This window comes from Chelonia mydas, chromosome 1 (genome assembly GCF_015237465.2).
Source record: "Chelonia mydas isolate rCheMyd1 chromosome 1, rCheMyd1.pri.v2, whole genome shotgun sequence".
In the NCBI taxonomy this organism is placed as follows: Eukaryota; Metazoa; Chordata; order Testudines; family Cheloniidae; genus Chelonia; species Chelonia mydas.
The window spans coordinates 346752871-346771068 of NC_057849.1; positions in this window are offsets into that span (position 1 = coordinate 346752871).

Here is an 18198-nt window from a genome sequence, read left to right on the forward strand (position 1 = left end):
GTCCTCACCCATAACTACTTCACATTTGGGGACAAAGTGTACACCTTCAAATCAGCGGCACTGCTACGGGTACCCGCATGGCCCCACAGTATGCCAACATTTTTATGGCTGACTTAGAACAACGCTTCCTCAGCTCTCGTCCCCTAATGCCCCTACTCTACTTACACTATATTGATGACATCTTCATCATCTGGACCCATGGAAAAGCAGCCCTTGAGGAATTCCACCATGATTTCAACAATTTCCATCCCATCAACCTCAGCCTGGACCAGTCCACACAAGAGATCCACTTCCTGGACACTACGGTGCTAATAAGCGATGGTCACATAAACACCACCCTATACCGGAAACCTACTGAACGCTATTCCTACCTACATGCCTCCAGCTTTCACCCAGACCACACCACACGATCCATTGTCTACAGCCAAGCTCTGCGATACAACCGCATTTGCTCCAACCCCTCAGACAGAGAGGGACACCTACAAGATCTCTATCAAGCATTCTTACAACTACAATACCCACCTGCTGAAGTGAAGAAACAGATTGGCAGAGCCAGAAGACAGGTTTCAGAGTAGCAGCCGTGTTAGTCTGTATTCGCAAAAAGAAAAGGAGTCCTTGTGGCACCTTAGAGACTAAACAATTTAGCCAGAAGAGTAGCCAGAAGTCACCTACTACAGGACAGGCCCAACAAAGAAAATAACAGAACGCCACTAGCCATCACCTTCAGCCCCCAACTAAAACCTCTCCAACGCATCATCAAGGATCTACAACCTATCCTGAAGGACGACCCATCACTCTCACAGACCTTGGAAGACAGGCCAGTCCTTGCCTACAGACAGCCCCCCAAGCTGAAGCAAATACTCACCAGCAACCACATACCACACCACAGAACCACTAACCCAGGAACCTGTCCTTGCAACAAAGCCAGTTGCCAACTGTGTCCACATATCTATTCAGGGGACCCCATCGTAGGGCCTAATCACATCAGCCACACTATCAGAGGCTCGTTCACCTGCACATCTACCAATGTGATATATGCCATCATGTGCCAGCAATGCCCCTCTGCCATGTACATTGGTCAAACTGGACAGTCTCTACGTAAAAGAATAAATGGACACAAATCAGATGTCAAGAATTATTCAAAAACCAGTCGGAGAACACTTCAATCTCTCTGGTCACTCGATAACACACCTAAAAGTTGCAATTCTTCAACAAAAAAACTTCAAAAACAGACTCTAACGAGAGAGTGCTGAATTGGAATTAATTTGCAAACTGGATACAATTAACTTAGGCTTGAATAGAGACTGGGAGTGGATGGGTCATTACACAAAGTAAAACGATTTCCCCATGTTTATTTCCCTCCCCCCCTGCACTGTTCCTCAGACATTCTTGTCAACTACTGAAGGGGGGAAATGGACCACCTTGATTATCACTACAAAAGATTTTCTCCCCTGTCCCCGTCCCCGTCCCCGCTCTCCTGCTGGTAATAGCTCACCTTACCTGATCACTCTCCTTACAGTGTGTATGGTAACACCCATTGTTTCATGTTCTCTGTGTATATAAATCTCCCCACTGTATTTTCCACTGAATGCATCTGATGAAGTGAGCTGTAGCTCACGAAAGCTTATGCTCAAATAAATGGGTTAGTCTCTAAGGTGCCACAAGTCCTCCTTTTCGTTTTGCGAACACAGACTAACCCGGCTGCTACTCTGAAACTTGGTGTGCATAGAAACCCCCACCTTGGGCTGTAACTGCCCTGCTGGAAGAATTGGCTCTCTCAGTTGGGTCCCGCCTGAACCAGCATCATTACAGTGGCGTAGTCGTGCTAGGATCCACAGAACCAGGTCAATTAAACTTTGGGTCAGAACCCCATGCTATCCAAATTTGAGGACAATGTTTCTCAGGAGCAGATTAAAGTGAATGGTGAGGTTAAAGCCCTAACTGAGGAAGGAAAGGGTAGATTTTTGATGGGTGATGGATTGTTGGCTAGTACAGCTTGCAAAAGTGAACCTGGAAAAGGTAAATATGATTTGCTGGAAGTAGCCCAGGGTAGTGAGAAGAGCAGCAGTTTATCTGTAGGGAGTGGCAAGGTGCTTGGTAAGGAAAGGGGGGGAGGGATAGCTCAGTGGTTTGAGCATTGGCCTGCTAAACCCAGGGTTGTGAGTTCAATCCTTGAGGGGGCCATTTAGGGATCTGGGGAAAAAACTGGGGATTGATCCTGCTTTGAGCAGGGGGTTGGACTAGATGACCTCCCGAGGTCCCTTCCAACCCTGATATTCTATGGGATGAGTTTGGATGAGCCTAGACAGCCTTGTGAGCGGATGGCTGTGTCTAGTCAGCAGGGTGGGAAGGCGAGGAGAGTGGAAGATGAGTGTCCCTGGACCTTACCTGTTAGCTGGGTGGAGAATTGTGACAGGGAAGGAAACGTGCCTGTGTCTGTCAGGGGTATTGACTTGCCTATGGAGGGAGCTACCCTGATCTCAGAGCAGTTGTCTGTGACCAGCCTTGTGTGCTGGGACAAGGGGAATGAGATCCCAAGCTGTGTGTCTGGGAAAGGAGAAAGTGTCTCCAGCTCTTCTTTGTCTGTGGAGCAGACAGAAGGGGCCTTTCAGCCTGTGACGGTTGAGGGTAGTGCAGTTGTCTCGGAGCTGGTTCTGGATTCAGATAAAGCCCAGAAAGGGAAGGGTCCTAAGTCTGTGTCTGCTCGGGAGAATGGCCCTGTAACTAGGTCGCATCCAGTTCGTGTCTATGTAAAATCCCAGAGCCCAGACAATTCTGGTGCTTGTATTTTGCCTGTTGCTAGTGTGTGGTTGGGAAAGGGTGGAGCAACTCTGTCTAGTCAGGGTGAGATCCTAGCCAGGGCACAAGGAGAGCATGAAGGTGTGTGATTGTGTTACCTACTGAGGGTGTGGAAACCTGTCGCAAGAAGGAAAAGATTCCTGAGCTTGTGTGTGGCGAAGGGAAGGAGAATGCTTCTGACCTTTTATCTAGGAAGTCTGTCAGTTTGCCTGAAAGGGGATTCCGCTGGATGGGCCAGAGGTAATTCTGGATGTAAGGGAGACCCAGAAAGAGTCTGTTGTTGCTCAGGAAAGTGTTCCTCTAGAGCAAGCCCTAAGTAAAGAGGGTAAGAGCAGAATTTCTGTGAGGGGTGAATTGTTGCATAGAAAAGCCCTAGGGAGAGGAATCCTCATGGAGTCTTTGCAAGCAGTTTACTGCCACTGAAGGGTGTGAAAGTGATTTAATCAAGAAAGTTTCAGTTCCTAAGGGCCAGAAATGTTCTGTTGTGAATGGATCCACTGACTTTCCTGTTGAAAGACCAGGGTGGAGAGCTTTGAGAAGGTCTCAGATGAAGTGAAAGCTGTTAAGAAAGTTAAACAGCCCTATAACCAAGTGGCTGTGTTTGGCCAGCTTGTCGGGGAGAAGACCCAATCCCAGTTTGACCCCCTGGGGTTTTGGGGTAGCCAAAGGGCACGGGCCGCAGAAACCTTCCCACATGTGGCCTGCGCGTGCTATCGACCACCCCCCGACCTAAGGGAGGGCGTGAAACTGGAAGGGCCTGGTGTAACTCCCACCAAGGAATGGGAGAGATGCTGGGGCATCCATGGGAACGTTGGTGGCTTCGAACTTCCCCGGGTCACTGGCTAAAGTGACCCCGCTCAGTTCGATCTCGAAGGGGGGAGAGATGTGACGAAGTGGGACTGTTCTTAATGGTTCCTCTGAATAGTGTGGGGGTGCCTCAGTTTCCCCTATGCAGTTCTTAAGTATCTAGGTGGTGGGATAAGGGTGTATGATCGTTGCAGAGCCCTAGAGGGCAGGTGTGTGCAGGGGTCTGGACACAGAGAATGGCCGACACCCTGTTTCCTTGCAACTGATGGCCTGGAGCCTTCCCCCTGCAAGGTGAGAGCTAAAGGGTTGGAGAACAAAGGAATCAGGTGGCCTCCTGGCCCGGGAAAGGGACAAAGCCCAGGGGAGGAGGGGCTGGAGGGAGTTTCGGTTTGGGGCTGGCTGGGGACGAGGAGTGAAGTGCAGAGGGGTGCAGGACCCTCTGGCTTTCCCAAGACCCCGCCTGGGCGGACTGGCTGTGGGAAGCGCACGGAGGGGCAGAGGAGGCTGAATGCTCCAAGGTCAGACCCAGGAAGGTGGAAGCTGGGTGAGCTGTGTGTCCTGCAGACAGGCTGCTCCCAGAAAGGAGACTTCCCCAGAATCCTGACTGGCTTCATGGGGAGCAGTTCCAGAGCATCGCCCGGGGACTCCGTGACAGTTGTCCCCAACACTCTCCAAAAACTTCCTGGATTGTCTGTGCATTGCTGTATTGCTCTCCCAGCAGATGTCAGGGTGAATGAGGTCCCCCATGAGAACCAGGGCCTGTAATCTGGAAACTTCAGTTAGTTGTCTGCAGAAAGCCTCATCTACCTCATCCTCCTGGTCCGGTGGTCTATAGCAGACTCCCACCACGACATCACCCTTGTTGCTCTTGCCTCTAAACTTAACCCAAAGACTCTCAACAGGCTTTTCTCCAGTTTCATACCGGAGCTCTGAGCAGTCATACTGTTCTCTTAGCAACTCCCCTAACTTTCCTCCTGAACCTGCCCTTCCTGAACAGTTTATATCCATCCATGACAGTGCTCCAGTCATGTGAACTGCTCCACCAAGTTTCTGTTATTCCAATCACATCATAGTTCTTTGATTGTGCCAGGACTTCAATTCTTCCTGCTTGTTTCCCAGGCTTCTTGCGTTCGTGTACATGCACCATATAAGCTAGAAGTTATGAAGCGTAAAAAAATGGATAAGAGAAGCCAAAGACATCAGGTACCAATCCATGGCTGGCAGGACTAAGGACAATGAGGAATTTTTCAAGTACATCAAGAACAAATGAAATCCTGGCAGTGGTGCAGGCCTACCGGTCAACGTGTCTTTCAGAAGAGGCGGGATGTTGTACTCGTATCACAGGAGGAGGAGGATGGAGTGTCCAATCCATTAGCAACTGAGGAGGATCAATTTTGCCAGCAGATCAAGGGATGTGATCATTCCCCTCTATTCGACATTGGTGAGGCCTCATCTGGAGTACTGTGTCCAGTTTTGGGCCCCACACTACAAGAAGGATGCGGAAAAATTGGGAAACGTCCAGTGGAGGGCAACAAAAATGATTAGGGGACTGGAACACATGACTTATGAGGAGAGGCTGAGGGAACTGGGATTGTTTAGTCTGCAGAAGAGAAGAATGAGGCGGGATTTGATAGCTGCTTTCAACTACCTGAGAGGGGGTTCCAAAGAGGATGGCTCTAGACTGTTCTCAGTGGTAGCTGATGACAGAACAAGGAGTAACAGTCTCAAGTTGCAGTGGGGGAGGTTTAGGTTGGATATTAGGAAAAACTTTCTCACTAGGAGGGTGGTGAAACACTGGAATGGGTTACCTAGGGAGGTGGTGGAATCTCCTTCCTTAGAAGTTTTTAAGGTCAGGCTTGACAAAGCCCTGGCTGGGATGATTTAGTTGGGGATTGGTCCTGCTTTGAGCAGGGGGTTGGACTAGATGACCTCCTGAGGTCCCTTCCAACCCTGATATTCTATGATTCTATAGGATGTTAGACAACATCTACGAGGGCTAAACATTTCTAAATCAATAACTGGCACACAAAAGCCCTGAAAGAGTTGGTCGAGGAGATCTCTGGCGAGGTGCTCAAGCCAGCATCTTTCACTGGCATTCAATGCACACTGTTTTTTTAAAATAAATTGGTTAGTCTCTAAGGTGCCACAAGTACTCCTTTTCTTTTTGTTTTTTTAAAGGATCAAATGCAAATTATTTGCAGCTAGGCCAATTAGATCATGAAATAATGTGCATAAACACCCCTGGAGCTACACAAAACTTGTCAACCATGAATGAGGCTGGTTCAGCTTCCTTGGGCTGTTGGTTCCTCTCAGGGATTTGCAGCCCTTTGACAACTGATCTGGGGTTGGGATCTCGTCTCCAACACCGGCTTTCCCTTTAACTCGGCTCCGGTGTCCAGCCCCTCGGCCAATACGGCTAATCTGGGCCACAGCATCTCTCTGGGGGATGGGCCTGTCTCAGATTGGGGTGCTCAGGGCTCCATCCCACCCTCCTCTTCCTCGGGGCCACACAGGAGCTGGGATCTTCTCCGAGGGGCACAGAAGAGGCCGGGAGAGAGGTCACTGTATGTACAGCAACAGCCCGGCCTGTCCCGCTCCGGGGTCATTTGATTTCCTTGCAGGCTTCCTGAAATGGAATGCTGAGCCCTGTGACGTCCAAAGCTCATTCATCTGCCAGAACCAACGCCAGCCAGGGGAGTGACCGGGCTGAGCCTGCAGGGAGCGCTCCGCACCTGGGGTGTGAGTGAGCCGGGCCCTCGGGCAGGGAGCAGCCACTGTGTCAGCAGACACGTCCCGGGCACTCGGCTGCTGCTGTGACTGCACTGAGGGGCCATCCCCTGCTCCCCCCGGACAGCAGAGCCCCTGGCCCCAGCTGCAAAGACCCTTCTCCATCACACCCCTCTCCCCTGGGTCTCTGGGTCAGTCTTGCTTGGCCCCACCCCACCCCTTGTGCCCTCGGCAATCGTGGTGTCCTGGGCTGATGATAAACTCTCTGCAGCAGGCTGCTCTGTGCCTCTCAAATGTGCTCGTCTACATTTCTCCCCCTGCCTGGTGCCAGCCCCACTCCCTGTGAGTGGCTGTTCGGGCAGAAGCCTGGCCTGGCTTTCCGGGGATGTGAGGTCTGTATCTGTGGCTGCCATGGATTTCCCATGTGACCGTGGGCCAGTCCTGTACCACCCTGGGCCCTATTTCTGGGGTGCTGATCACCTGGGGGGGAGTAACCCCTTCCGAGGGAGACGCCAGTCAGCTCTGCCCCAGAAGTGTCTTCTCCAGGACCTGTCCCCACAGGCATCATATGTAAGGACCTGGCCCCGTTCTCAGCTGTATTGGCCTGTTCCATCCTGGACAGTTTCCTCTTCGAGGCTGAAGGGGCCCAGGACCCACAGGGTGCCTGGCCATGCAGAGGCTCATGGGAGATTCCCAGACTCTTTGGCCCTGGGCTCAGTAATTAAGGTCAGGCCAAGTCTGGTTCTATTCCCCTTAGCACCTCCATGGGGAGGGCAGGAAGAGCTGGGGGAGGAGCCCCACAGCGGAGCAGAGAAGGCAGGTTCTGCTCACTTACACATGCCCCATCACTGTCCCAGTGGCCCCAGGCCACCCCAGTGACCCCAGCCTGCTGGGGCGGCCAGGCAAGGCTGCTTCCTGCAGGGGTTCCCGGGCCCAGAGCTGGGACAGGGGCTGACTCCCTCGCACTGTAAATGACCTAGTTCAAAACCACATTGTTGTCTCTTCAAAATTTTGTTCCAATTTTTGTCAAAATTCCCAAAGGAAACGTGTCTGGTTTTCCTCCCCCGCCCCCCCGGGGGGTGGGAACTGTGCCACTTTTGGGGTTACCCGAGGGGTACAGGGTGAATCACTACCACCTGCTTACAACAGGTGGGAGACGTGTCAGTTCCCACTGGGGGAAACTCGCCCCAAACTACTGGCCAGTGGCAGCACAGACACCCCCTCTGGGCTCTGCAAGGCCCACTCCTTCCTTCCGCAAGCCGGCAATTCCCAGACCCCCGTCCTCAGGCTCCCTACGAGAGGCCTGGGGCAGAGAGAGTAAGCCTGTGGCTAAGTCAATGGAGACAGCTGGCTGACACAGTTCTGCTCTGGCCCCGGGGCACAGGTCCCTCCAACCTGGTTGTGCGCCCCACTGCCTTACACGCCAGTGTCCAGTGACTTGACTTCTGGACACACGCCACACGCAGAGCCGCTGCCGCCGAGGGAGCGGAGCCCCCAGGTCGCTGGCTAAGCCTCAGTTCAGCCCCCTCCGGAGCACGCAGCACTCGGTGCTGAGTAAAACCAGACAAGCCGCGAGGTGACGATTCAAACACCAGCCAGGAAAAGGGTGGGAAACATGAGGTTACAGGTGAAAGAAAACCATAAAATGTAGCCTGGAGCCCGTACTGACTGACAAGTCCAGTCACCCAGTGGTCAATGTGTCCAGGCCAGAGTGCAGGGACCCACTTTTCAGGGGATGCTCCCCGGCAGAGGGCCCCTGTAGTAGTAGGATTTTATGTTTGTGTTTTCATAATTTAGAATGAAGGCTAAAGCATAATAACAATGTAGCACGTATTAAAGGTATTGATTTGACCATATCCTGCCAGCCACCCTTTTTGAACAGCAGAAAGGAATGGCCTAATGTCCATTGGTAGAGATGCATCAGCCAGAATTTGTGTATGTCTGGGCTGATTTCAAGGCAGTAACAGACCTTTGAGGGTCACCACTTTGTTGTTGGTTTAGCATTTTAAAATATGTAAAAAAAGGCCAGGATTGTTTTTCTTTTGCATTGCAATTTGATGTTCCTGTTCAAAGTGTTCTGTGTAAATCAGTTCTGTGTTGTGTGTGAATGAGGAATGTGTGTTATGAGATAAGTGTGAAGGCCATCGCCGAACCAGATATTCTAGGGAGGAACCGAGAACAGACGCAAGAACGCCAGGAGATTACAACGCGCCCCTACTGAAATGTCAGAGGAGAGCAGATTGACGACTCTAAAGATGAGACAGGCACCTATCCATGGGGACAAGGTAGCTGTGATCAAAACCAGCCTGGGGTAACTCCCTGAGAGACCTGATGAAAGAACAAGATAACGGATGAGAAGGACAATTTAAGAATACAAGCACTCGTCAGACAACAATTGATTACAGCATGACGGTGCAAAACTCATTGGTCCCAATAAAGGAAAATCACTATAGAAACAGGGGCCCTTGCCTTGAAACTTGAGTTGGTCCTGCCAAGACTTCCCCAGAGCATCATGTCTTGACCGACAGAACCCGGCTCCTCCCTACCCGTGATCAACCTCGCTGGCCACCAGATTGATCCGGACTGTGGACCGGTAACTATAACACTGAGTGGCGGGACTGTGTGTGTGTGTGACTGAATGCATATGCTAATTGTTGTATCTTCAATAAATGCGGCATACTGCCTTTTCCCCTGAAAAAGATCCCAGGTGCTTCTTATAAGCATAACACCCCCCCGTAGTGGATAACAGCTTGTGCCCTTTTCACAATCAGGGCTCTTCATGAACTGCTCGGTCCGGAGGGTCCCCCGTTCAGGGTCCTGCCCCGGGGTTCTTTTAGCTAAGTTAGAGCTCAGGCCTGCATCTGGCTCCACCTGTAAACCCAGGGCTGGGCCAGGCCGAGGTTTGGCACCTGTTCTCAGTGTTGGCTGAGTGCTTCCAATGGTTTGGGAACCCAGTAGTCCACGGTACGTGGCTCTAAAGGGGTTTCCCGTACAAACCTGCCATAACCACGACAAACGGCTAGTTCTTAGCTTTTGGTGGAGACCCCACATGACCCCCTGCAGGGAAACCCTGGGAGGATGTTCGGACACAGGTGACATGTACCTGCCTGGGCATGTCTGTGCCCTTCCGCCCCTGACCCTCATGCAGTAGGGTCAGCAACTGAGCGCTCTGCAGGCCTCTGCCCTCTTGCCTGGCCCGGGCGTTGGCCATGACGCTCTCTTTGCCCTTGATGCGTTTAATCTCCACGGCATACTCTTGGAGCGCTGGACAGAGCTGCCGACTTCCTGGTTTCCCCGGGGGGGCTCAACCCTCGCTCCGAGGCCCCACCCGACCCCTTCCCCCAAGGCCCCACCCTGCCCCGCCTCTTCCCGCCCCACTCCTCCCCCTCCCGCCTGTGCCTCCTGCAGGCAGCGGAGCAGCTGATCTGTGGCAGGTGGGAGGCACTGGGGGCCGGGGGGAGCTGATCGGAGGGGCTGCCGCTGGGTGCTGAGCACCCACCACGCTTTGCCATGGATGCTCGGGGCTGGAGCAGCCGTGCGTTCAGCGCCGTGGTGCTGTGCTCAGCGCAGTCATCGCGGGTCGGTGCCTTTGCCTGAGTGAGACGGCGCGATCGGGGAGCGGGACCCTGTGGCTGAAGAGGAAGGGTCCCAGCTGCGTGGCGCCCGCATTCTCTACCGGACACGTTCCCGTCACCAGTGTCAGTGTTTTACACAGAAAGGCAACACCCCCTCCCACACCCCACTGAACCCCATAGCCAGCCACAGCCCCAACACCCCATCCCACACCCCACTGAACTCCCATACCCAGCCAGAGCCCCAACACCCCATCCCACACCCCACCGAACCCCCATACCCAGCCAGAGCCCCAACACCCCATCTCACACCCCACTGAACCCCATAGCCAGCCACAGCCCCAACACCCCATCCCACACCCCACTGAACCCCATAGCCAGCCACAGCCCCAACACCCCATCCCACACCCCACTGAACCCCCATACCCAGCCAGAGCCCCAACACCCCATCCCACACCCCACTGAACCCCCATAGCCAGCCAGAACCCCAACACCCCATCCCACACCCCACTGAACCCCCATACCCAGCCAGAGCCCCATCACCCCATCTCACACCCCACTGAACCCCATAGCCAGCCACAGCCCCAACACCCCATCCCACACCCCACTGAACTCCCATAGCCAGCCAGAGCCCCAACACCCCATCCCACACCCCACTGAACCCCATAGCCAGCCACAGCCCCAACACCCCATCCCACACCCCACTGAACTCCCATACCCAGCCAGAGCCCCAACACCCCATCCCACACCCCACTGAACCCCATAGCCAGCCACAGCCCCAACACCCCATCCCACACCCCACTGAACTCCCATACCCAGCCACAGCCCCAACACCCCATCCCACCCCCCACCGAACCCCCATAGCCAGCCAGAGCCCCAACACCCCCTCCCACACCCCACTGAACCCCCCTACCCAGCCAGAGCCCCAACACCCCATCCCACACCCCACTGAACTCCCATAGCCAGCCAGAGCCCCAACACCCCATCCCACACCCCACTGAACCCCATAGCCAGCCACAGCCCCAACACCCCATCCCACACCCCACTGAACTCCCATACCCAGCCAGAGCCCCAACACCCCATCCCACACCCCACTGAACCCCCATACCCAGCCAGAGCCCCAATACCCCATCCCACACCCCACTGAACCCCCATACCCAGCCAGAGCCCCAACACCCCCTCCCACACCCCACTGAACCCCATAGCCAGCCACAGCCCCAACACCCCCTCCCACACCCCACTGAACCCCACAGCCAGCCACAGCCCCAACACCCCATCCCACACCCCACCGAACCCCCATAGCCAGCCAGAGCCCCAACACCCCCTCCCACACCCCACTGAACCCCCCTACCCAGCCAGAGCCCCAACACCCCATCCCACACCCCACTGAACTCCCATAGCCAGCCAGAGCCCCAACACCCCATCCCACACCCCACTGAACCCCATAGCCAGCCACAGCCCCAACACGCCATCCCACACCCCACTGAACTCCCATACCCAGCCAGAGCCCCAACACCCCATCCCACACCCCACTGAACCCCCCATACCCAGCCAGAGCCCCAATACCCCATCCCACACCCCACTGAACCCCCATAGCCAGCCAGAGCCCCAACACCCCATCCCACACCCCACTGAACCCCATAGCCAGCCACAGCCCCAATACCCCATCCCACACCCCACTGAACCCCCATACCCAGCCAGAGCCCCAACACCCCATCCCACACCCCACCGAACCCCCATAGCCAGCCAGAGCCCCAACACCCCCTCCCACACCCCACTGAACTCCCATACCCAGCCACAGCCCCAACACCCCATCCCACACCCCACTGAACCCCACAGCCAGCCACAGCCCCAACACCCCATCCCACCCCCCCACCGAACCCCCATAGCCAGCCAGAGCCCCAACACCCCCTCCCACACCCCACTGAACCCCATAGCCAGCCACAGCCCCAACACCCCCTCCCACACCCCACTGAACCCCACAGCCAGCCACAGCCCCAACACCCCATCCCACCCCCCACCGAACCCCCATAGCCAGCCAGAGCCCCAACACCCCCTCCCACACCCCACTGAATCCCCATAGCCAGCCAGAGCCCCATCACCCCATCCCACACCCCACTGAACCCCCATAGCCAGCCAGAGCCCCAACACCCCATCCCACACCCCACTGAACCCATAGCCAGCCACAGCCCCAACACCCCATCCCACACCCCACCGAACCCCCATACCCAGCCAGAGCCCCAACACCCCATCCCACACCCCACCGAACCCCCATACCCAGCCAGAGCCCCAACACCCCATCCCACACCCCACCGAACCCCCATAGCCAGCCACAGCCCCAACACCCCATCCCACACCCCACTGAACTCCCATACCCAGCCAGAGCCCCAACACCCCATCCCACACCCCACTGAACTCCCATACCCAGCCAGAGCCCCAACACCCCATCTCACACCCCACTGAACTCCCATACCCAACCAGAGCCCCAACACCCCATCCCACACCCCACTGAACCCCATAGCCAGCCACAGCCCCAATACCCCATCCCACACCCCACTGAACCCCCCTACCCAGCCAGAGCCCCAACACCCCATCCCACACCCCACCGAACCCCCATAGCCAGCCACAGCCCCAACACCCCCTCCCACACCCCACTGAACCCCATAGCCAGCCACAGCCCCAACACCCCCTCCCACACCCCACTGAACCCACATAGCCAGCCAGAGCCCCAACACCCCATCCCAAATCCCACTGAACCCCCATACCCAGCCAGAGCCCCAACACCCCATCCCACACCCCACTGAACCCCATAGCCAGCCACAGCCCCAACACCCCATCCCACACCCCACTGAACTCCCATACCCAGCCAGAGCCCCAACACCCCATCCCACACCCCACTGAACCCCCATACCCAGCCAGAGCCCCAACACCCAATCCCCCATCCCACTGCACCCCCATAGCCAGCCAGAGCCCCAACACCCCATCCCACACCCCACCGAACCCCCATAGTCAGCCACAGCCCCAACACCCCCTCCCACACCCCACTGAACCCCATAGCCAGCCACAGCCCCAACACCCCATCCCACACCCCACTGAACTCCCATACCCAGCCAGAGCCCCAACACCCCATCTCACACCCCACTGAACTCCCATACCCAGCCAGAGCCCCAACACCCCATCCCACACCCCACTGAACCCCATAGCCAGCCACAGCCCCAATACCCCATCCCACACCCCACTGAACCCCCATACCCAGCCAGAGCCCCAACACCCCCTCCCACACCCCACTGAACTCCATAGCCAGCCACAGCCCCAACACCCCCTCCCACACCCCACTGAACCCACATAGCCAGCCAGAGCCCCAACACCCAACTGAGTGTCTCTGGATTAAGTTTAGAAGTGTGTGCAACAAGAGTGATGTCGTGGTGGGAGTCTGCTATAGACCACCGGACCAGGGGGATGAGGTGGATGAGGCTTTCTTCCGGCAACTCACGGAAGCTACTAGATCGCATGCCCTGATTCTCATGGGTGACTTTAATTTTCCTGATATCTGCTGGGAGAGCAATACAGCGGTGCATAGACAATCCAGGAAGTTTTTGGAAAGCGTAGGGGACAATTTCCTGGTGCAAGTGCTAGGGGAGCCAACTAGGGGGGCGCTTTTCTTGACCTGCTGCTCACAAACCAGGTAGAATTAGTGGGGGAAGCAAAAGTGGATGGGAATCTGGGAGGCAGTGACCATGAGTTGGTTGAGTTCAGGATCCTGACGCAGGGAAGAAAGGTAAGCAGCAGGATACGGACCCTGGACTTCAGGAAAGCAGACTTCGACTCCCTCAGGGAACAGATGGCCAGGATCCCCTGGGGGACTAACATGAAGGGGAAGGGAGTCCAGGAGAGCTGGCTGTATTTCAAGGAATCCCTGTTGAGGTTACAGGGACAAACCATCCCGATGAGTCGAAAGAATAGTAAATATGGCAGGCGACCAGCTTGGCTTAATGGTGAAATCCTAGCGGATCTTAAACATAAAAAAGAAGCTTACAAGAAGTGGAAGGTTGGACATATGACCAGGGAAGAGTATAAAAATATTGCTCGGGCATGTAGGAAAGATATCAGGAGGGCCAAATCGCACCTGGAGCTGCAGCTAGCAAGAGATGTCAAGAGTAACAAGAAGGGTTTCTTCAGGTATGTTGGCAACAAGAAGAAAGCCAAGGAAAGTGTGGGCCCCTTACTGAATGAGGGAGGCAACCTAGTGACAGAGGATGTGGAAAAAGCTAATGTACTCAATGCTTTTTTTGCCTCTGTTTTCACTAACAAGGTCAGCTCCCAGACTGCTGCGCTGGGCATCACAAAATGGGGAAGAGATGGCCAGCCCTCTGTGGAGATAGAGGTGGTTAGGGACTATTTAGAAAAGCTGGACGTGCACAAGTCCATGGGGCCGGACGAATTGCATCCGAGAGTGCTGAAGGAATTGGTGGCTGTGATTGCAGAGCCCTTGGCCATTAGCTTTGAAAACTCGTGGCGAACGGGGGAAGTCCCGGATGACTGGAAAAAGGCTAATGTAGTGCCCATCTTTAAAAAAGGGAAGAAGGAGGATCCTGGGAACTACAGGCCAGTCAGCCTCACCTCAGTCCCTGGAAAAATCATGGAGCAGGTCCTCAAAGAATCAATCCTGAAGCACTTAGAGGAGAGGAAAGTGATCAGGAACAGTCAGCATGGATTCACCAAGGGAAGGTCATGCCTGACTAATCTAATCGCCTTTTATGATGAGATTACTGGTTCTGTGGATGAAGGGAAAGCAGTGGATGTATTGTTTCTTGACTTTAGCAAAGCTTTTGACACGGTCTCCCACAGCATTCTTGTCAGCAAGTTAAGGAAGTATGGGCTGGATGAATGCACTATAAGGTGGGTAGAAAGCTGGCTAGATTGTCGGGCTCAACGGGTAGTGATCAATGGCTCCATGTCTAGTTGGCAGCCGGTGTCAAGTGGAGTGCCCCAGGGGTCGGTCCTGGGGCCGGTTTTGTACAATATCTTCATAAATGATCTGGAGGATGGTGTGGATTGCACTCTCAGCAAATTTGCGGATGATACTAAACTAGGAGGAGTGGTAGATACGCTGGAGGGGAGGGATAGGATACAGAAGGACCTAGACAAATTGGAGGATTGGGCCAAAAGAAATCTGATGAGGTTCAATAAGGATAAGTGCAGGGTCCTGCACTTAGGACGGAAGAACCCAATGCACCGCTACAGACTAGGGACCGAATGGCTAGGCAGCAGTTCTGCGGAAAAGGACCTAGGGGTGACAGTGGACGAGAAGCTGGATATGAGTCAGCAGTGTGCCCTTGTTGCCAAGAAGGCCAATGGCATTTTGGGATGTATAAGTAGGGGCATAGCGAGCAGATCGAGGGACGTGATCGTTCCCCTCTATTCGACACTGGTGAGGCCTCATCTGGAGTACTGTGTCCAGTTTTGGGCCCCACACTACAAGAAGGATGTGGATAAATTGGAGAGAGTCCAGCAAAGGGCAACAAAAATGATTAGGGGTCTAGAGCACATGACTTATGAGGAGAGGCTGAGGGAGCTGGGATTGTTTAGTCTGCAGAAGAGAAGAATGAGGGGGGATTTGATAGCTGCTTTCAACTACCTGAAAGGGGGTTCCAAAGAGGATGGCTCTAGACTGTTCTCAATGGTAGCAGATGACAGAACGAGGAGTAATGGTCTCAAGTTGCAATGGGGGAGGTTTAGATTGGATATTAGGAAAAACTTTTTCACTAAGAGGGTGGTGAAACACTGGAATGCGTTACCTAGGGAGGTGGTAGAATCTCCTTCCTTACAGGTTTTTAAGGTCAGGCTTGACAAAGCCCTGGCTGGGATGATTTAACTGGGACTTGGTCCTGCTTTGAGCAGGGGGTTGGACTAGATGACCTTCTGGGGTCCCTTCCAACCCTGATATTCTATGATTCTATGATTCTATGATTCTACCCCATCCCAAATCCCACTGAACCCCCATACCCAGCCAGAGCCCCATCACCCCATCTCACACCCCACTGAACCACCATACCCAGTCAGAACCCCAACACCCCATCCCCCATCCCACTGACCACCATACCCAGCCAGAGCCCCAACACCCAATCCCCCATCCCACTGAACCCCCATATCCAGCCAGAGCCCCATCACCCCATCTCACACCCCACTGAACCACCATACCCAGCCAGAGCCCCAACACCCAATCCCCCATCCCACTGCACCCCCATAGCCAGCCAGAGCCCCATCATCCCATCTCACACCCCACTGAACCCCCATAGCCAGCCAGAGCCCCAACACCCCATCTCACACCCCACTGAACCCCCATAGCCAGCCAGAGCCCCATCACCCCATCCCACACCCCACTGAACCCCCATAGCCAGCCACAGCCCCAATACCCCATCCCACACCCCACTGAACCCCATATCCAGCCAGAGCCCCAACACCCCATCCCAAATCCCACTGAACCCCCATACCCAGCCAGAGCCCCATCACCCCATCTTACACCCCACTGAACCACCATACCCAGTCAGAACCCCAACACCCCATCCCCCATCCCACTGACCACCATACCCAGCCAGAGCCCCAACACCCAATCCCCCATCCCACTGCACCCCCATAGCCAGCCAGAGCCCCATCATCCCATCTCACACCCCACTGAACCCCCATAGCCAGCCAGAGCCCCAACACCCCATCTCACACCCCACTGAACCCCCATAGCCAGCCAGAGCCCCATCACCCCATCCCACACCCCACTGAACCCCCATAGCCAGCCACAGCCCCAATACCCCATCCCACACCCCACTGAACCCCCATATCCAGCCAGAGCCCCAACACCCCATCCCACACCCCACCGAACCCCCATAGCCAGCCACAGCCCCAACACCCCATCCCACACCCCACTGAACTCCCATACCCAGCCAGAGCCCCAACACCCCATCCCACACCCCACTGAACCCCACAGCCAGCCACAGCCCCAACACCCCCTCCCACACCCCACTGAACCCATAGCCAGCCACAGCCCCAACACCCCATCCCACACCCCACTGAACTCCCATACCCAGCCAGAGCCCCAACACCCCATCCCACACCCCACTGAACCCCCATAGCCAGCCAGAGCCCCAACACCCCATCCCACACCCCACTGAACCCCCATACCCAGCCAGAGCCCCAACACCCCATCCCACACCCCACTGAACCCCCATAGCCAGCCAGAGCCCCAACACCCCATCCCACACCCCACTGAACCCCATAGCCAGCCACAGCCCCAACACCCCATCCCACACCCCACTGAACTCCCATACCCAGCCAGAGCCCCAACACCCCATCCCACACCCCACTGAACCCCCATAGCCAGCCAGAGCCCCATCACCCCATCCCAAATCCCACTGAACCCCATAGCCAGCCACAGCCCCAACACCCCATCCCACACCCCACTGAACCCCCATACCCAGCCAGAGCCCCAACACCCCATCCCACACCCCACTGAACCCCCATAGCCAGCCAGAGCCCCAACACCCCCTCCCACACCCCACTGAACCCCCATACCCAGCCAGAGCCCCATCACCCCATCTCACACCCCACTGAACCCCCATACCCAGCCAGAGCCCCAACACCCCATCTCACACCCCACTGAACCCCCATAGCCAGCCAGAGCCCCAACACCCCATCCCACACCCCACTGAACCCCCATAGCCAGCCAGAGTCCCAACACCCCATCCCACACCTCACTGAACCCCCATACCCAGCCAGAGCCCCATCACCCCATCCCAAATCCCACTGAACCCCCATACCCAGCCAGAGCCCCATCACCCCATCTCACACCCCACTGAACCCCCATATCCAGCCAGAGCCCCAACACCCCATCCCAAATCCCACTGAACCCCCATACCCAGCCAGAGCCCCATCACCCCATCTCACACCCCACTGAACCACCATACCCAGTCAGAACCCCAACACCCCATCCCCCATCCCACTGACCACCATACCCAGCCAGAGCCCCAACACCCAATCCCCCATCCCACTGAACCCCCCATATCCAGCCAGAGCCCCATCACCCCATCTCACACCCCACTGAACCACCATACCCAGCCAGAGCCCCAACACCCAATCCCCCATCCCACTGCACCCCCATAGCCAGCCAGAGCCCCATCATCCCATCTCACACCCCACTGAACCCCCATAGCCAGCCAGAGCCCCAACACCCCATCTCACACCCCACTGAACCCCCATAGCCAGCCAGAGCCCCATCACCCCATCCCACACCCCACTGAAC